Source organism: Hyla sarda, chromosome 1 (assembly GCF_029499605.1).
Source record: "Hyla sarda isolate aHylSar1 chromosome 1, aHylSar1.hap1, whole genome shotgun sequence".
NCBI classification, from domain to species: domain Eukaryota; kingdom Metazoa; phylum Chordata; class Amphibia; order Anura; family Hylidae; genus Hyla; species Hyla sarda.
In genome coordinates, this window is record NC_079189.1 from 255,525,725 (window position 1) to 255,545,159 (window position 19,435).

Consider the following 19,435-nt stretch of genomic DNA (forward strand, 5'->3'; position numbering starts at 1 on the left):
TGACTGGGAATCCCGGCTGCCGTTGACATTTTGCTCTGTTGCCGCCTTCCGTTCCGATTCCGAAAAGGATTTATTGATGCCTAAATGCACAGTATAAAGGGTGAGAAGCTGTCAACGGCCATCCTAAGCAGAACGCGCCTGCTCTCGTCAGATCGCAGACTGCTACCCAGCTTAGGGCCCGGTAAGTACCAGCATGGGAGACTGGCTGGGAATCCCTGGTGCCGTTGACATTTTGCTCTGTGCCGCCTTCCGTTCCGATTCCGAAAAGGATATATTGATGCTTAAATGCACAATATAAAAATCAAGAAGCTGTCAACGGCCATCCTAAGCTGAACGCGCCTGCTCTCGTCAGATCGCAGACTGCTACCCAGCTTAGGGCCCGGTAAGTACCAGCATGGGAGACTGGCTGGGAATCCCAGGTGTCGTTGACGTTTTGCTCTGTTGCCGCCTTACGCTCCGATTCCGAAAAGGATTTTTTGATGCTTAAATGCACAGTATACAAAGTGTGAAGCTGTCAACGGCCATCCTAAGCTGAACGCGCCTGCCCTCGTCAGATCGCAGACTGATACCCAGCTTAGGGCCTGGTAAGTACCAGCATGGGAGACTGGCTGGGAATCCCAGGTGTCGTTGACATTTTGCTCTGTTGCCGCCTTACGCTCCGATTCCGAAAAGGATTTATTGATGCTTAAATCCACAGTATACAGGGTGTGAAGATGTCTATGGCCATCCTAAGCTGAATGCGCCTGTTCTCGTCAGATCGCAGACTGCTACCCAGCTTCGGGCCTGGTAAGTACCAGCATGGGAGACTGGCTGGGAATCCCGGGTGCAATTGCCATTTTGCTCTGTTTCTGCTCTGATTCCGAAAATTATTTATTGATGCTTAAATCCACAGTATACAAATTGTGAAGCTGTCAACGGCCATCCTAAGCTGAACGTGCCTGCTCTCGTCAGATCGCAGACTGCTACCCAGCTTAGGGCCTGGTAAGTACCAGCATGGGAGACTGGCTGGGAATCCCAGGTGCAGTTGACATTTTAATCTGTTGCCGCCTTGCGCTCCGATTCGGAAAAGGATTTATTGATGCTTAAATCCACAATACACAGGGTGTGCAGCTGTCAACGGCCATCCTAAGCCTGAACGTGCCTGCTCTCCTCAGATCGCAGACTACTGCCCGGCAGTTACCGGCATGAGAGACTGGCTGGCAATCCAAGGTGCCATTGACATTTTGCTCTGTTGCCGCCTTCCTCTCCGATTAATAAAAATATTTATTGATGCTTAAATTCCCAATATACAAGGCGTGAAGATGTCAACGGCCATCCTAAGCTGAACGCGCCTGCTCTCGTCAGATCGCAGACTGCTACCCAGCTTAGGGCCCAGTAAGTACCGGCATTGGAGACTGGCTGGGAATCCCGGGTGCAGTTGACATTTTGCTCTGTTGCCGCCTTCCGTTCCGATTCCGAAAAGGATTTATTGATGCTTAAATGCACAGTATAAAAAGCTTGAAGCTGTCAATGGCCATCCTAAGCTGAACGCGCCTGCTCTCGTCAGATCGCAGACTGCTACCCAGCTTAGGGCCCAGTAAGTACCGGCATGGAAGACTGGCTGGGAATCCCGGGTGCAGTTGACATTTTGCTCTGTTGCCGCCTTCCGTTCCGATTCCGAATAGGATTTATTGATGCTTAAATGCACGGTATAAAAATTATAAAGCTGTCAATGGCCATCCTAAGCTGAACGCGCCTGCTTTCATCAGATTGCTGACTGCTACCTAGCTTAGGGCCCGGTAAGTACTGGCATGGGAGACTGGCTGGGAATCCCGGTTGCCGTTGACATTTTGCTCTATTGCTGCCTTCCGCTCCGATTCCGAAAATAATTTATTGATGCTTAAATCCACAGTATACAAGGTGTGAAGCTGTCGACGGCCATCCTAAGCTTAACGCGCCTGCTCTCGTCAGATCGCAGACTGGTACAGATCTTAGGGCCCGGTAAGTACCGGCATGGGACACTGGCTGGGAATCCCGGCTGCCGTTGACATTTTGCTCTGTTGCCGCCTTCTGTTCCGAAAAGGATTTATTGATGCTTAAATGCACAGTATACAAAGTGTGAAGCTGTCAACGGCCATCCTAAGCTGAATGCGCCTGCTCTCGACAGATCGCAGACTGATATCCAGCTTAGGGCCTGGTAAGTACCAGCATGGGAGACTGGCTGGGAATCCCGGCTGTCGTTGACATTTTGCTCTGTTGCCGCCTTCCGTTCCGATTCCGAAAAGGATTTATTGATGCCTAAAGCACAGTATAAAGGGCAAAACTGTCAACGGCCATCCTAACCAGAACGCGCCTGCTCTCGTCAGATCGCAGACTGCTACCCAGCTTAGGGCTCGGTAAGTACCAGCATGGGAGACTGGCTGGGAATCCCGGGTGCCGTTGACATTTTGCTCTGTTGCCGCCTTCCGGTCCGATTCCGAAAAGGATATATTGATGCTTAAATGCACAATATAAAAATCAAGAAGCTGTCAATGGCCATCCTAAGCTGAACGCGCCTGCTCTCGTCAGATCGCAGACTGCTACCCAGCTTAGGGCCCGGTAAGTACCAGCATGGGAGACTGGCTGGGAATCCCAGGTGTCGTTGACATTTTGCTCTGTTGCCGCCTTCCGTTCCGATTCCGAAAAGGATTTATTGATGCTTAAATGCACAGTATACAAAGTGTGAAGATGTCAACGGCCATCCTAAGCTGAACGCGCCTGCTCTCGTCAGATCGCAGACCGATACCCAGCTTAGGGCCTGGTAAGTACCAGCATGGGAGACTGGCTGGGAATCCCAGGTGTCGTTGACATTTTGCTCTGTTGCCGCCTTACGCTCCGATTCCGAAAAGGATTTATTGATGCTTAAATCCACAGTATACAGGGTGTGAAGATGTCTATGGCCATCCTAAGCTGAATGCGCCTGTTCTCGTCAGATCGCAGACTGCTACCCAGCTTCGGGCCTGGTAAGTACCAGCATGGGAGACTGGCTGGGAATCCCGGGTGCAGTTGCCATTTTGCTCTGTTTCTGCTCTGATTCCGAAAATTATTTATTGATGCTTAAATCCACAATATACAAGGCGTGAAGATGTCAACGGTCATCCTAAGCTGAACGCGCCTGCTCTCGTCAGATCGCAGACTGCTACCCAGCTTAGGGCCCAGTAAGTACCGGCATGGGAGACTGGCTAGGAATCCCGGGTGCAGTTGACATTTTGCTCTGTTGCCGCCTTCCGTTCCGATTCCGAAAAGGATTTATTGATGCTTAAATGCACAGTATAAAAAGCATGAAGCTGTCAATGGCCATCCTAAGCTGAACGCGCCTGCTCTCGTCAGATCGCAGACTGCTACCCAGCTTAGGGCCCAGTAAGTACCGGCATGGAAGACTGGCTGGGAATCCCGGGTGCAGTTGACATTTTGCTCTGTTGCCGCCTTCCGTTCCGTTCCGATTCCGAATAGGATTTATTGATGCTTAAATGCACAGTATAAAGAGCGTGAAGCTGTCAACGGCCATCCTAAGCTGAACGCGCCTGCTCTCGTCAGATCGCAGACTGCTACCCAGCTTAGGGCCTGGTAAGTACCAGCATGGGAGACTGGCTGGGAATCCCAGGTGTTGTTGACATTTTGCTCTGTAGCCGCCTTCCGCTTCGATTCTGAAAAGGATTTATTGATGCTTAAATCCACAGTATACAGGGTGTGAAGTCGTCTACGGCTATCCTAAGCTGAATGTGCCTGTTCTCTTCAGATCGCAGACTGCTGCCCGGCAAGTACGGGCATGGGAGACTGGCTGGCAATCCAAGGTGCCATTGACATTTTGCTCTGTGCCGCCTTCCTCTCCGATTCCGAAAAGGATTTATTGATGCTTAAATGCACAGTATGAAAAGCATGAAGCTGTCAATGGCCATCCTAAGCTGAACGCGCCTGCTCTCGTCAGATCGCAGACTGCTACCCAGCTTAGGGCCCGGTAAGTACTGGCATGGGAGACTGGCTGGGAATCCCGGTTGACACTTTGCTCTATTGCTGCCTTCCGCTCCGATTCCGAAAAGAATTTATTGATGCTTAAATCCACAGTATACAAGGTGTGAAGCTGTCGACGGCCATCCTAAGCTTAACGCGCCTGCTCTCGTCAGATCGCAGACTGGTACAGATCTTAGGGCCCGGTAAGTACCGGCATGGGACACTGGCTGGGAATCCCGCCTGCCGTTGACATTTTGCTCTGTTGCCGCCTTCCGTTCCGATTCCGAAAAGGATTTATTGATGCTTAAATGCACAGTATACAAAGTGTGAAGCTGTCAACGGCCATCCTAAGCTGAACGCGCCTGCTCTCGTCAGATCGCAGACTGCTACCCAGCTTAGGGCTCGGTAAGTACCAGCATGGGAGACTGGCTGGGAATCCCAGGTGTTGTTGACATTTTGCTCTGTTGCCGCCTTCCGCTCCGATTCCGAAAAGGATTTATTGATGCTTAAATCCACAGTATACAGGGCGTGAAGCTGTCAACGGCCATCCTAAGCTGAACGCGCCTGCTCTCGTCAGATTGCAGACTGCTACCCAGCTTAGGGCCCGGTAAGTACCAGCATGGGAGACTGGCTGGGAATCTCAGGTGTTGTTGACATTTTGCTCTGTAGCTCTGTAGACATTTTGCTCCGATTCCGAAAAGGATTTATTGATGCTTAAATCCACAGTATACAGGGTGTGAAGCCGTCTACGGCTATCCTAAGCTGAATGCGCCTGTTCTTGTCAGATCGCAGACTGCTGCCCGGCAAGTACGGGCATGGGAGACTGGCTGGCAATCCAAGGTGCTATTGACATTTTGCTTTGTTGCTGCCTTCCTCTCCGATTAAAAAAAATATTTATTGATGCTTAAATCCACAGTATACAAGGTGTGAAGATGTCAAGGCCATCCTATGCTGAACGCGCCTGCTATCGTCAGATTGCAGACTGCTACCCAGCTTAGGGCCTGGTAAGTACCAGCATGGGAGACTGGCTGGGAATCTCAGGTGTTGTTGACATTTTGCTCTGTAGCTCTGTAGACATTTTGCTCCGATTCCGAAAAGGATTTATTGATGCTTAAATCCACAGTATACAGGGTGTGAAGCCGTCTACGGCTATCCTAAGCTGAATGCGCCTGTTCTTGTCAGATCGCAGACTGCTGCCCGGCAAGTACGGGCATGGGAGACTGGCTGGCAATCCAAGGTGCTATTGACATTTTGCTTTGTTGCCGCCTTCCTCTCCGATTAAAAAAAATATTTATTGATGCTTAAATCCACAGTATACAAGGCGTGAAGATGTCAAGGCCATCCTAAGCTGAACGTGCCTGCTCTCGTCAGATCGCAGACTGCTACGCAGCTTAGGGCCCAGTAAGTACTGGCATGGGAGACTGTCTGGGAATCCCGGTTGCCGTTGACATTTTGCTCTGTTGCCGCCTTCCGTTCTGATTCCGAAAAGGATTTATTGATGCTTAAATCCACAGTATACAAGGTGTGAAGCTGTCGACGGCCATCGTAAGCTTAACGCGCCTGCTCTCGTCAGATCGCAGACTTGTACAGATCTTAGGGCCCGGTAAGTACCGGCATGGGACACTGGCTGGGAATCCCGGCTGCCGTTGACATTTTGCTCTGTTGCCGCCTTCCGTTCCGATTCCGAAAAGGATTTATTGATGCTTAAATGCACAGTATACAAAGTGTGAAGCTGTCAACGGTCATCCTAAGCTGAACGTGCCTGCTCTCGTCAGATCACTGACTGCTACCCATCTTAGGGCCTGGTAAGTACCAGCATGGGAGATTGGCTGGGAATCCCGGGTGCAGTTGACATTTTAATCTGTTGCCGCCTTCCGCTCCGATTCGGAAAAGGATTTATTGATGCTTAAATGCACAGTATAAAGGACGTGAAGCTGTCAACGGCCATCCTAAGCTGAACGCGCCTGCTCTCGTCAGATCGCAGACTGCTACCCAGCTTAGGGCCCGGTAAGTGCCAGCATGGGAGACTGGCTGGGAATCCCAGGTGTTGTTGACATTTTGCTCTGTAGCCGCCTTCCGCTTCGATTCTGAAAAGGATTTATTGATGCTTAAATCCAGAGTATACAGGGTGTGAAGCCGTCTACGGCTATCCTAAGCTGAATGTGCCTGTTCTTGTCAAATCGCAGACTGCTGCCCGGCAAGTACGGGCATGGGAGACTGGCTGGCAATCCAAGGTGCTATTGACATTTTGCTCTGTTGCCGCCTTCCTCTCCGATACCGAAAAGGATTTATTGATGCTTAAATGCACAGTATAAAAAGCATGAAGCTGTCAATGGCCATCCTAAGCTGAACGCGCCTGCTCTCGTCAGATCGCAGACTGCTACCCAGCTTAGGGCCCGGTAAGTACTGGCATGGGAGACTGGCTGGGAATCCCGGTTGCCGTTGACATTTTGCTCTATTGCTGCCTTCCGCTCCGATTCCGAAAAGAATTTATTGATGCTTAAATCCACAGTATACAAGGTGTGAAGCTGTCGACGGCCATCGTAAGCTTAACGCGCCTGCTCTCGTCAGATCGCAGACTGGTACAGATCTTAGGGCCCGGTAAGTACCGGCATGGGACACTGGCTGGGAATCCCGGCTGCCGTTGACATTTTGCTCTGTTGCCGCCTTCCGTTCCGATTCCGAAAAGGATTTATTGATGCTTAAATGCACAGTATACAAAGGGTGAAGCTGTCAGCGGCCATCGTAAGCTGAACGCGCCTGCTCTCGTCAGATCGCAAACTGCTACCCATCTTAGGGCCTGGTAAGTACCAGCATGGGAGACTGGCTGGGAATCCCGGGTGCAGTTGACATTTTAATCTGTTGCCGCCTTCCGCTCCGATTCGGAAAAGGATTTATTGATGCTTAAATGCACAGTATAAAGGGCATGAAGCTGTCAACGGCCATCCTAAGCTGAATGCGCCTGCTCTCGTCAGATCGCAGACTGCTACGCAGCTTAGGGCCCGGTAAGTACCAGCATGGGAGACTGGCTGGGAATCCCAGGTGTTGTTGACATTTTGCTCTGTAGCCGCCTTCCGCTTCGATTCCGAAAAGGATTTATTGATGCTTAAATCCACAGTATACAGTGTGTGAAGCCGTCTACGGCTATCCTAAGCTGAATGTTCCTGTTCTTGTCAGATCGCAGACTGCTGCCCGGCAAGTACGGGCATGGGAGACTGGCTGGCAATCCAAGGTGCTATTGACATTTTGCTTTGTTGCCGCCTTCCTCTCCGATTCCGAAAAGGATTTATTGATGCTTAAATGCACAGTATAAAAAGCATGAAGCTGTCAATGGCCATCCTAAGCTGAACGCGCCTGCTCTCGTCAGATCGCAGACTGCTACCCAGCTTAGGGCCCGGTAAGTACTGGCATGGGAGACTGGCTGGGAATCCCAGGTGCCGTTGACATTTTGCTCTATTGCTGCCTTCCGCTCCGATTCCGAAAATAATTTATTGATGCTTAAATCCACAGTATACAAGGTGTGAAGCTGTCGACGGCCATCCTAAGCTTAACGCGCCTGCTCTTGTCAGATCGCAGACTGGTACAGATCTTAGGGCCCGGTAAGTACCGGCATGGGACACTGGCTGGGAATCCCGGCTGCAGTTGACATTTTGCTCTGTTGCCGCCTTCCGTTCCGATTCCGAAAAGGATTTATTGATGCCTAAATGCACAGTATAAAGGGCGAGAAGCTGTCAACGGCCATCCTAAGCTGAATGCGCCTGCTCTCGTCAGATCGCAGACTGCTACACAGCTTAGGGCCCGGTAAGTACCAGCATGGGAGACTGGCTGGGAATCCCAGGTGTCGTTGAAATTTTCTCTGTTGCCGCCTCCCGCTCCGATTCCGAAAAGGATTTATTGATGCTTAAATCCACAGTATACAGGGTGTGAAGATGTCTACGGCCATCCTAAGCTGAATGCGCCTGTTCTCGTCAGATCGCAGACTGCTACCCAGCTTCGGGCCTGGTAAGTACCAGCATGGGAGACTGGCTGGGAATCCCAGGTGCAGTTAACATTTTGCTCTGTTTCTGCTCCGATTCCGAAAAGGATTTATTGATGCTTAAATCCACAGTATACAGGGCGTGAAGCTGTCAACGGCCATCCTAAGCTGAACGTGCCTGCTCTCGTCAGATTGCAGACTGCTACCCAGCTTAGGGCCCGGTAAGTACCAGCATGGGAGACTGGCTGGGAATCTCAGGTGTTGTTGACATTTTGCTCTGTAGCTCTGTAGACATTTTGCTCCGATTCCGAAAAGGATTTATTGATGCTTAAATCCACAGTATACAGGGTGTGAAGCCTTCTACGGCTATCCTAAGCTGAATGCGCCTGTTCTTGTCAGATCGCAGACTGCTGCCCGGCAAATACGGGCATGGGAGACTGGCTGGCAATCCAAGGTGCTATTGAAATTTTGCTTTGTTGCCGCCTTCCTCTCCGATTAAAAAAAATATTTATTGATGCTTAAATCCACAGTATACAAGGCGTGAAGATGTCAAGGCCATCCTAAGCTGAACGTGCCTGCTCTCGTCAGATCGCAGACTGCTATGCAGCTTAGGGCCCAGTAAGTACTGGCATGGGAGACTGGCTGGGAATCCCGGTTGCCGTTGACATTTTGCTCTATTGCTGCCTTCCGCTCCGATTCCGAAAATAATTTATTGATGCTTAAATCCACAGTATACAAGGTGTGAAGCTGTCGACGGCCATCGTAAGCTTAACGCGCCTGCTCTCGTCAGATCGCAGACTGGTACAGATCTTAGGGCCCGGTAAGTACCGGCATGGGACACTGGCTGGGAATCCCGGCTGCCGTTGACATTTTGCTCTGTTGCCGCCTTCCGTTCCGATTCCGAAAAGGATTTATTGATGCTTAAATGCACAGTATACAAAGGGTGAAGCTGTCAGCGGCCATCGTAAGCTGAACGCGCCTGCTCTCGTCAGATCGCAGACTGCTACCCATCTTAGGGCCTGGTAAGTACCAGCATGGGAGACTGGCTGGGAATCCCGGGTGCAGTTGACATTTTAATCTGTTGCCGCCTTCCGCTCCGATTCGGAAAAGGATTTATTGATGCTTAAATGCACAGTATAAAGGGCATGAAGCTGTCAACGGTCATCCTAAGCTGAACGCGCCTGCTCTCGTCAGATCGCAGACTGCTACCCAGCTTAGGGCCCGGTAAGTACCAGCATGGGAGACTGGCTGGGAATCCCAGGTGTTGTTGACATTTTGCTCTGTAGCCGCCTTCCGCTTCGATTCCGAAAAGGATTTATTGATGCTTAAATCCACAGTATACAGTGTGTGAAGCCGTTTACAGCTATCCTAAGCTGAATGTTCCTGTTCTTGTCAGATCGCAGACTGCTACCCAGCTTAGGGCCCGGTAAGTACCAGCATGGGAGACTGGCTGGGAATCCCAGGTGTTGTTGACATTTTGCTCTGTAGCCGCCTTCCGCTCCGATTCCGAAAAGGATTTATTGATGCTTAAATCCACAGTATACAGGGTGTGAAGATGTCTACGGCCATCCTAAGCTGAATGCGTCTGTTCTCGTCAGATCGCAGACTGCTACCCAGCTTCGGGCCTGGTAAGTACCAGGATGGGAGACTGGCTGGGAATCCCAGGTGCAGTTAACATTTTGCTCTGTTTCTGCTCCGATTCCGAAAATTATTTATTGATGCTTAAATCCACAGTATACAAAGTGTGAAGCTGTCAACGGCCATCCTAAGCTGAACGTGCCTGCTTTCGTCAGATCGCAGACTGCTACCCAGCTTAGGGCCTGTAAGTACCGGCATGGTAGACTGGCTGGAATCCCGGGTGCAGTTGACATTTTAATCTGTTGCCGCCTTCCGCTCCGATTCGGAAAAGGATTTATTGATGCTTAAATCCACAATATACAGGGTGTGAAGCTGTCAACGGCCATCCTAAGCTGAACGTGTCTGCTCTCCTCAGATCGCAGACTGCTGCCCGGCAGATACCGGTGTGGAAAACTGGCTGGCAATCCAAGGTGCCATTGACATTTTGCTCTGTTGCCGCCTTCCTCTCCGATTAATAAAAATATTTATTGATGCTTAAATGCGCAGTATAAAAAGCATGAAGCTGTCAATGGCCATCCTAAGCTGAACGCGCCTGCTCTCGTCAGATCACAGACTGCTACCCAGCTTAGGGCCTGGTAAGTACTGGCATGGGAGACTGGCTGGGAATCCCGGGCGCCGTTGACATTTTGCTCTATTGCTGCCTTCCGCTCCGATTCCGAAAATAATTTATTGATGCTTAAATCCACAGTATACAAGGTGTGAAGCTGTCGACGGCCATCCTAAGCTTAACGCGCCTGCTCTCGTCAGATCGCAGACTGGTACAGATCTTAGGGCCCGGTAAGTACCGGCATGGGACACTGGCTGGGAATCCCGGCTGCCGTTGACATTTTGCTCTGTTGCCGCCTTCCGTTCCGGTTCCGGTTCCGGTTCCGATTCCGAAAAGGATTTATTGATGCTTAAATGCACAGTATAAAGGGCGAGAAGCTGTCAACGGCCATCCTAAGCTGAACGCGCCTGCTCTCGTCAGATCGCAGACTGCTACCCAGCTTAGGGCCCGGTAAGTACCAGCATGGGAGACTGGCTGGGAATCCCACGTGTCGTTAACATTTTGCTCTGTTGCCGCCTTCCGCTCCGATTCCGAAAAGGATTTATTGATGCTTAAATCCACAGTATACAGGGTGTGAAGATGTCTACAGCCATCCTAAGCTGAATGCGCCTGTTCTCGTCAGATCGCAGACTGCTACCCAGCTTCGGGCCTGGTAAGTACCAGCATGGGAAACTGGCTGGGAATCCCGGGTGCAGTTGACATTTTGCTCTGTTTCTGCTCCGATTCCGAAAATTATTTATTGATGCTTAAATCCACAGTATACAAAGTGTGAAGCCGTCAACGGCCATCCTAAGTTGAACGCACCTGCTCTCGTCAGATCGCAGACTGCTACCCAGCTTAGGGCCCGGTAAGTACCAGCATGGGAGACTGGCTGGGAATCCCAGGAGTTGTTGACATTTTGCTCTGTTGCCGCCTTCCTCTCCGATTAATAAAAATATTTATTGATGCTTAAATCCACAATATACAAGGCGTGAAGATGTCAACGGCCATCCTAAGCTGAACGCGCCTGCTCTCGTCAGATCGCAGACTGCTACCCAGCTTAGGGCCCAGTAAGTATCGGCATGGGAGACTGGCTGGGAATCCCGGGTGCAGTTGGCATTTTGCTCTGTTGCCGCCTTCCGTTCCGATTCCGAAAAGGATTTATTGATGCTTAAATGCGCAGTATAAAATGCATGAAGCTGTCAATGGCCATCCTAATCTGAACGCGCCTGCTCTCGTCAGATCGCAGACGGCTACCCAGTTTAGGGCCCGGTAAGTACCAGCATGGGAGACTAGCTGGGAATCCCAGGAGTTGTTGACATTTTGCTCTGTTGCCGCCTTCCTCTCCGATTAATAAAAATATTTATTGATGCTTAAATCCACAATATACAAGGCGTGAAAATGTCAACGGCCATCCTAAGCTGAACGCGCCTGCTCTCGTCAGATCGCAGACTGCTACCCAGCTTAGGGCCCAGTAAGTACCAGCATGGGAGACTGGCTGGGAATCCCGGGTGCAGTTGGCATTTTGCTCTGTTGCCGCCTTCCGTTCCGATTCCGAAAAGGATTTATTGATGCTTAAATGCGCAGTATAAAATGCATGAAGCTGTCAATGGCCATCCTAATCTGAACGCGCCTGCTCTCGTCAGATCGCAGACGGCTACCCAGTTTAGGGCCCGGTAAGTACTGGCATGGGAGACTGGCTGGGAATCCCGGGTGCCGTTGACATTTTGCTCTATTGCTGCCTTCCGCTCCGATTCCGAAAATAATTTATTGATGCTTAAATCCACAGTATGCAAGGTGTGAAGCTGTCGACGGCCATCCTAAGCTTAACGCGCCTGCTCTCGTCAGATCGCAGACTGGTACAGATCTTAGGGCCCGGTATGTACCGGCATGGGACACTGGCTGGGAATCCCGGCTGCCGTTGACATTTTGCTCTGTTGCCGCTTTCCGTTCCGATTCCGAAAAGGATTTATTGATGCTTAAATGCACAGTATAAAAAGCATGAAGCTGTCAATGGCCATCCTAAGCTGAACGCGCCTGCTCTCGTCAGATCGCAGACTGCTCTAGCTTAGGAGTCCGGTAGGTACTGGCATGGGAGACTGGCTGGGAATCCCGGTTGCCGTTGACATTTTGCTCTATTGCTGCCTTCCGCTCCGATTCCGAAAATAATTTATTGATGCTTAAATCCACAGTATACAAGGTGTGAAGCTGTCGACGGCCATCCTAAGCTTAACGCGCCTGCTCTCGTCAGATCGCAGACTGGTACAGATCTTAGGGCCCGGTAAGTACCGGCATGGGACACTGGCTGGGAATCCCGGCTGCCGTTGACATTTTGCTCTGTTGCCGCCTTCCGTTCCGATTCCGAAAAGGATTTATTGATGCTTAAATGCACAGTATACAAAGTGTGAAGCTGTCAACGGCCATCCTAAGCTGAACGCGCCTGCTCTCGACAGATCGCAGACTGATACCCAGCTTAGGGCCTGGTAAGTACCAGCATGGGAGACTGGCTGGGAATCCCGGCTGCCGTTGACATTTTGCTCTGTTGCCGCCTTCCGTTCCGATTCCGAAAAGGATTTATTGATGCCTAAATGCACAGTATAAAGGGCGAGAAGCTGTCAACGGCCATCCTAAGCTGAACGCGCCTGCTCTCGTCAGATCGCAGACTGCTACCCAGCTTAGGGCCCGGTAAGTACCAGCATGGGAGACTGGCTGGGAATCCCGGGTGCAGTTGACATCTTGCTCTGTTGCCGCCTTCCGTTCCGATTCCGAAAAGGATTTATTGATGCTTAAATGCACAATATAAAAATCATGAAGCTGTCAACGGCCATCCTAAGCTGAACGCGCCTGCTCTCGTCAGATTTCAGACTGCTACCCAGCTTAGGGCCCAGTAAGTACCGGCATGGGAGACTGGCTGGGAATCCCGGGTGCAGTAGACATTTTGCTCTGTTGCCGCCTTCCGTTCCGATTCCGAAAAGGATTTATTGATGCTTAAATGCACAGTATAAAAATCATGAAGCTGTCAATGGCCATCCTAAGCTGAACGCGCCTGCTCTCGTCAGATCGCAGACTGCTACCAAGCTTAGGGCCCAGTAAGTACCGGCATGGGAGACTGGCTGGGAATCCCGGGTGCAGTTGACATTTTGCTCTGTTGCCGCCTTCCGTTCCGATTCCGAAAAGGATTTATTGATGCTTAAATGCACAGTATAAAAATCATGAAGCTGTCAATGGCCATCCTAAGCTGAACGCGCCTGCTTTCGTCAGATCGCAGACTGCTACCTAGCTTAGGGCCCGGTAAGTACTGGCATGGGAGACTGGCTGGGAATCCTGGTTGCCGTTGACATTTTGCTCTATTGCTGCCTTCCGTTCCGATTCCGAAAAGGATTTATTGATGCTTAAATGCACAGTATACAGGGTGTGAAGCTGTCAACGGCCATCCTAAGCTGAACGCGCCTGCTCTCGTCAGATCGCAGACTTATACCCAGTTTAGGGCCTGGTAAGTACCAGCATGGTAGACTGGCTGGAATCCCGGGTGCAGTTGACATTTTAATCTGTTGCCGCCTTCCGCTCCGATTCCGAAAAGGATTTATTGATGCTTAAATCCACAATATACAGGGTGTGAAGCTGTCAACGGCCATCCTATGCTGAACGTGTCTGCTCTCCTCAGATCGCAGACTGCTGCCCGGCAGATACCGGCGTGGGAGACTGGCTGGCAATCCAAGGTGCCATTGACATTTTGCTCTGTTGCCGCCTTCCTCTCCGATTATTAAAAATATTTATTGATGCTTAAATCCACAGTATACAAAGTGTGAAGCTGTCAATGGCCATCCTAAGCTGAACGCGCCTGCTCTCGTCAGATCGCAGACTGCTACCCAGCTTAGGGCCTGGTAAGTACCAGTATGGGAGACTGGCTGGGAATCCCGGGTGCAGTTGACATTTTAATCTGTTGCCGCCTTCCGCTCCGATTCGGAAAAGGATTTATTGATGCTTAAATGCACAGTATAAAGGGCGTGAAGCTGTCAACGGCCATCCTAAGCTGAACGCGCCTGCTCTCGTCAGAACGCAGACTGCTACCCAGCTTAGGGCCCGGTAAGTACCAGAATGGGAGACTGGCTGGGAATCCCAGGTGTTGTTGGCATTTTGCTCTGTAGCCGCCTTCCGCTCCGATTCCGAAAAGGATTTATTGATGCTTAAATCCACTGTATACAGGTTGTGAAGCCGTCTACGGCTATCCTAAGCTGAATGTGCCTGTTCTTATCAGATTGCAGACTGCTGCCCGGCAAGTACAGGAATGGGAGACTGGCTGGCAATCCAAGGTGCTATTGACATTTTGCTCTGTTGCCGCCTTCCTCTCCGATTCCGAAAAGGATTTATTGATGCTTAAATGCACAGTATAAAAAGCATGAAGCTGTCAATGGCCATCCTAAGCTGAACGCGCCTGCTCTCGTCAGATCGCAGACAGCTACCCAGCTTAGGGCCCGGTAAGTACTGGCATGGGAGACTGGCTGGGAATCCCGGGTGCCGTTGACATTTTGCTCTATTGCTGCCTTCCGCTCCGATTCCGAAAAGAATTTATTGATGCTTAAATCCACAGTATACAAGGTGTGAAGCTGTCGACGGCCATCCTAAGCTTAACGTGCCTGCTCTTGTCAGATAGCAGACTGGTACAGATCTTAGGGCCCGGTAAGTACCGGCATGGGACACTGGCTGGGAATCCCGGCTGCCGTTGACATTTTGCTCTGTTGCCGCCTTCCGTTCCGATTCCGAAAAGGATTTATTGATGCTTAAATGCATAGTATAAAGTGCGAGAAGCTGTCAACGGTCATCCTAAGCTGAACGTGCCTGCTCTCGTCAGATCGCAGACTGCTACCCAGCTTAGGGCCCGGTAAGTACCAGCATGGGAGACTGGCTGGGAATCCCAGGTGTCGTTGAAATTTTGCTCTGTTGCCGCCTTACTCTCCGATTCGGAAAAGGATTTATTGATGCTTAAATGCACAGTATAAAAAGCATGAAGCTGTCAATGGCCATCCTAAGCTGAACGCGCCTGCTCTCGTCAGATCGCAGACTGCTCTAGCTTAGGAGTCCGGTAGGTACTGGCATGGGAGACTGGCTGGGAATCCCGGTTGCCGTTGACATTTTGCTCTATTGCTGCCTTCCGCTCCGATTCCGAAAAGAATTTATTGATGCTTAAATCCACAGTATACAAGGTGTGAAGCTGTCGACGGCCATCCTAAGCTTAACGCGCCTGCTCTCGTCAGATCGCAGACTGGTACAGATCTTAGGGCCCGGTAAGTACCGGCATGGGACACTGGCTGGGAATCCCGGCTGCCGTTGACATTTTGCTCTGTTGCCGCCTTCCGTTCCGATTCCGAAAAGGATTTATTGATGCTTAAATGCACAGTATACAAAGTGTGAAGCTGTCAACGGCCATCCTAAGCTGAACGCGCCTGCTCTCGACAGATCGCAGACTGATACCCAGCTTAGGGCCTGGTAAGTACCAGCATGGGAGACTGGCTGGGAATCCCGGCTGCCGTTGACATTTTGCTCTGTTGCCGCCTTCCGTTCCGATTCCGAAAAGGATTTATTGATGCCTAAATGCACAGTATAAAGGGCGAGAAGCTGTCAACGGCCATCCTAAGCTGAACGCGCCTGCTCTCGTCAGATCGCAGACTGCTACCCAGCTTAGGGCCTGGTAAGTACCAGCATGGGAGACTGGCTGGGAATCCCGGGTGCAGTTGACATTTTAATCTGTTGCCGCCTTCCGCTCCGATTCGGAAAAGGATTTATTGATGCTTAAATGCACAGTATAAAGGGCGTGAAGCTGTCAACGGCCATCCTAAGCTGAACGCGCCTGCTCTCGTCAGAACACAGACTGCTACCCAGCTTAGGGCCCGGTAAGTACCAGCATGGGAGACTGGCTGGGAATCCCAGGTGTTGTTGACATTTTGCTCTGTAGCCGCCTTCCGCTCCGATTACGAAAAGGATTTATTGATGCTTAAATCCACCGTATACAGGTTGTGAAGCCGTCTACGGCTATCCTAAGCTGAATGTGCCTGTTCTTATCAGATCGCAGACTGCTGCCCGGCAAGTACAGGCATGGGAGACTGGCTGGCAATCCAAGGTGCTATTGACATTTTGCTCTGTTGCCGCCTTCCTCTCCGATTCCGAAAAGGATTTATTGATGCTTAAATGCACAGTATAAAAAGCATGAAGCTGTCAATGGCCATCCTAAGCTGAACGCGCCTGCTCTCGTCAGATCGCAGACTGCTACCCAGCTTAGGGCCCGGTAAGTACTGGCATGGGAGACTGGCTGGGAATCCCGGGTGCCGTTGACATTTTGCTCTATTGCTGCCTTCCGCTCCGATTCCGAAAATAATTTATTGATGCTTAAATCCACAGTATACAAGGTGTGAAGCTGTCGACGGTCATCCTAAGCTTAACGTGCCTGCTCTTGTCAGATAGCAGACTGGTACAGATCTTAGGGCCCGGTAAGTACCGGCATGGGACACTGGCTGGGAATCCCGGCTGCCGTTGACATTTTGCTCTGTTGCCGCCTTCCGTTCCGATTCCGAAAAGGATTTATTGATGCTTAAATGCATAGTATAAAGTGCAAGAAGCTGTCAACGACCATCCTAAGCTGAACGTGCCTGCTCTCGTCAGATCGCAGACTGCTACCCAGCTTAGGGCCCGGTAAGTACCAGCATGGGAGACTGGCTGGGAATCCCAGGTGTCGTTGAAATTTTGCTCTGTTGCCGCCTTACGCTTCGATTCGGAAAAGGATTTATTGATGCTTAAATGCACAGTATAAAAAGCATGAAGCTGTCAATGGCCATCCTAAGCTGAACGCGCCTGCTCTCGTCAGATCGCAGACTGCTCTAGCTTAGGGGTCCGGTAGGTACTGGCATGGGAGACTGGCTGGGAATCCCGGTTGCCGTTGACATTTTGCTCTATTGCTGCCTTCCGCTCCGATTCCGAAAATAATTTATTGATGCTTAAATCCACAGTATACAAGGTGTGAAGCTGTCGACGGCCATCCTAAGCTTAACGCGCCTGCTCTCGTCAGATTGCAGACTGGTACAGATCTTAGGGCCCGGTAAGTACCGGCAAGGGACACTGGCTGGGAATCCCGGCTGCCGTTGACATTTTGTTCTGTTGCCGCCTTCCGTTCCGATTCCGAAAAGGATTTATTGATGCTTAAATGCACAGTATACAGGGTGTGAAGCTGTCAACGGCCATCCTAAACTGAACGCGCCTGCGCTCGTCAGATCGCAGACTGCTACCCAGCTTAGGGCCCGGTAAGTACCAGCATGGGAGACTGGCTGGGAATCCAGGGTGCAGTTGACATTTTAATCTGTTGCCGCCTTCCGCTTCGATTCGGAAAATTATTTATTGATGCTTAAATCCACAATATAAAGGGCGTGAAGCTGTCAACGGCCATCCTAAGCTGAACGCGCCTGCTCTCGTCAGATCGCAGACTGCTACCCAGCTTAGGGCCCGATAAGTACCAGCATGGGAGACTGGCTGGGAATCCCAGGTGTTGTTGACATTTTGCTCTGTAGCCGCCTTCCGCTCCGATTCCGAAAAGGATTTATTGATGCTTAAATCCACAGTATACAGGGTGTGAAGCTGTCTACGGCTATCCTAAGCTGAATGTGCCTGTTCTTGTCAGATCGCAGACTGCTGCCCAGCAAGTACGGGCATGGGAGACTGGCTGGCAATCCAAGGTGCTATTGACATTTTGCTCTGTTGCCGCCTTCCTCTACGATTCCGAAAAGGATTTATTGAAGCTTAAATGCACAGTATAAAAAGCATAAAGCTGTCAATGGCCATCCTAAGCTGAACGCGCCTGCTCTCGTCAGATCGCAGACTGCTACTCAGCTTAGGGCCCGGTAAGTACTGGCATGGGAGTCTGGCTGGGAATCCCGGGTGCCGTTGACATTTTGCTCTATTGCTGCCTTCCGCTCCGATTCCGAAAAGAATTTATTGATGCTTAAATCCACAGTATACAAGGTGTGAAGCTGTCGACGGCCATCCTAAGCTTAACGCGCCTGCTCTCGTCAGATCGCAGACTGCTACCCAGCCTAGGGCCCGGTGAGTACCAGCATGGGAGACTGGCTGGGAATCCCAGGTGTTGTTGACATTTTGCTCTGTTGCCGCCTTCCGCTCCGATTCCGAAAAGGATTTATTGATGCTTAAATCCACAGTATACAGGGTGTGGAGATGTCTACGGCCATCCTAAGCTGAATGCGCCGGTTCTCGTCAGATCGCAGACTGCTACCCAGCTTCGGGCCTGATAAGTACCAGCATGGGAGACTGGCTGGGAATCCCGGGTGCAGTTGACATTTTGCTCTGCTTCTGCTCCGATTCCGAAAATTATTTATTGATGCTTAAATCCACAGTATACAAAGTGTGAAGCTGTCAACGGCCATCCTAAGCTGAACGCGCCTGCTCTCTTCAGATCGCAGACTGCTACCCAGCTTAGGGCCTGGTAAGTACCAGCATGGGAGACTGGCTGAGAATCCCGGGTGCAGTTGACATTTTAATCTGTTGCCGCCTTCCGCTCCGATTCGGAAAAGGATTTATTGATGCTTAAATCCACAATATACAGGGTGTGTAGCTGTCAACGGCCATCCTAAGCCTGAACGTGCCTGCTCTCCTCAGATCGCAGACTGCTGCCCGGCAGTTACCGGCATGGGAGTCTGGCTGGCAATCCAAGGTGCCATTGACATTTTGCTCTGTTGCCGCCTTCCTCTCAGATTAATAAAAATATTTATTGATGCTTAAATCCACAATATACAAGGCGTGAAGATGTCAACGGCCATCCTAAGCTGAACGCGCCTGCTCTCGTCAGATCGCAGACTGCTACCCAGCTTAGGGCCCAGTAAGTACCGACATTGGAGACTGGCTTGGAATCCCGGGTGCAGTTGACATTTTGCTCTGTTGCCGCCTTCCGTTCCGATTCCAAAAAGGATTTATTGGTGCCTAAATGCGCAGTATAAAAAGCATGAAGCTGTCAATGGCCATCCTAAGCTGAACACGCCTGCTCTCGTCAGATCGCAGACTGCTACCCAGCTTAGGGCCCGGTAAGTACTGGCATGGGAGACTGGCTGGGAATCCCGGGTGCCGTTGACATTTTGCTCTGTTGCCGCCTTCCGTTTCCGATTCCGAAAAGGATTTATTGATGCTTAAATGCACAGTATACAAAGTGTGAAGCTGTCAACGGCCATCCTAAGCTGAACGCGCCTGCTCTTGTCAGATCGCAGACTGATACCCAGCTTAGGGCCCGGTAAGTACCAGCATGGGAGACTGGCTGGGAATCCCAGGTGTTG

The 19,435-nt window shown here is 50.7% G+C and overlaps 23 pseudogenes; all 23 read left to right on the top strand.

The window, feature by feature from the left end:
* The first annotated feature begins 110 nt into the window (after positions 1–110).
* Positions 111–230, top strand: LOC130326710 (5S ribosomal RNA; annotated as a pseudogene).
* Positions 231–311: 81 nt separating this feature from the next.
* Positions 312–431, top strand: LOC130321669 (5S ribosomal RNA; annotated as a pseudogene).
* A 2,075-nt stretch (positions 432–2,506) lies between these two features.
* Positions 2,507–2,626, top strand: LOC130325969 (5S ribosomal RNA; annotated as a pseudogene).
* An 82-nt stretch (positions 2,627–2,708) lies between these two features.
* Positions 2,709–2,828, top strand: LOC130322559 (5S ribosomal RNA; annotated as a pseudogene).
* Positions 2,829–3,514: 686 nt separating this feature from the next.
* LOC130315365 (5S ribosomal RNA) lies at positions 3,515–3,634 on the top strand (annotated as a pseudogene).
* A 669-nt stretch (positions 3,635–4,303) lies between these two features.
* Positions 4,304–4,423, top strand: LOC130347496 (5S ribosomal RNA; annotated as a pseudogene).
* A 1,874-nt stretch (positions 4,424–6,297) lies between these two features.
* Positions 6,298–6,417, top strand: LOC130324874 (5S ribosomal RNA; annotated as a pseudogene).
* Positions 6,418–6,903: 486 nt separating this feature from the next.
* On the top strand, positions 6,904–7,023 carry LOC130334666 (5S ribosomal RNA; annotated as a pseudogene).
* Positions 7,024–7,295: 272 nt separating this feature from the next.
* LOC130334238 (5S ribosomal RNA) lies at positions 7,296–7,415 on the top strand (annotated as a pseudogene).
* Positions 7,416–7,699: 284 nt separating this feature from the next.
* Positions 7,700–7,819, top strand: LOC130326130 (5S ribosomal RNA; annotated as a pseudogene).
* A 1,279-nt stretch (positions 7,820–9,098) lies between these two features.
* On the top strand, positions 9,099–9,218 carry LOC130327536 (5S ribosomal RNA; annotated as a pseudogene).
* A 1,688-nt stretch (positions 9,219–10,906) lies between these two features.
* LOC130352478 (5S ribosomal RNA) lies at positions 10,907–11,026 on the top strand (annotated as a pseudogene).
* A 688-nt stretch (positions 11,027–11,714) lies between these two features.
* Positions 11,715–11,834, top strand: LOC130332436 (5S ribosomal RNA; annotated as a pseudogene).
* An 889-nt stretch (positions 11,835–12,723) lies between these two features.
* LOC130352586 (5S ribosomal RNA) lies at positions 12,724–12,843 on the top strand (annotated as a pseudogene).
* Positions 12,844–14,124: 1,281 nt separating this feature from the next.
* Positions 14,125–14,244, top strand: LOC130353056 (5S ribosomal RNA; annotated as a pseudogene).
* A 272-nt stretch (positions 14,245–14,516) lies between these two features.
* Positions 14,517–14,636, top strand: LOC130326489 (5S ribosomal RNA; annotated as a pseudogene).
* A 1,091-nt stretch (positions 14,637–15,727) lies between these two features.
* Positions 15,728–15,847, top strand: LOC130348659 (5S ribosomal RNA; annotated as a pseudogene).
* Positions 15,848–15,929: 82 nt separating this feature from the next.
* LOC130352138 (5S ribosomal RNA) lies at positions 15,930–16,049 on the top strand (annotated as a pseudogene).
* A 272-nt stretch (positions 16,050–16,321) lies between these two features.
* LOC130315585 (5S ribosomal RNA) lies at positions 16,322–16,441 on the top strand (annotated as a pseudogene).
* A 284-nt stretch (positions 16,442–16,725) lies between these two features.
* On the top strand, positions 16,726–16,845 carry LOC130352938 (5S ribosomal RNA; annotated as a pseudogene).
* A 687-nt stretch (positions 16,846–17,532) lies between these two features.
* Positions 17,533–17,652, top strand: LOC130326163 (5S ribosomal RNA; annotated as a pseudogene).
* A 272-nt stretch (positions 17,653–17,924) lies between these two features.
* LOC130331185 (5S ribosomal RNA) lies at positions 17,925–18,044 on the top strand (annotated as a pseudogene).
* A 1,074-nt stretch (positions 18,045–19,118) lies between these two features.
* Positions 19,119–19,238, top strand: LOC130321779 (5S ribosomal RNA; annotated as a pseudogene).
* Positions 19,239–19,435: the final 197 nt, after the last annotated feature.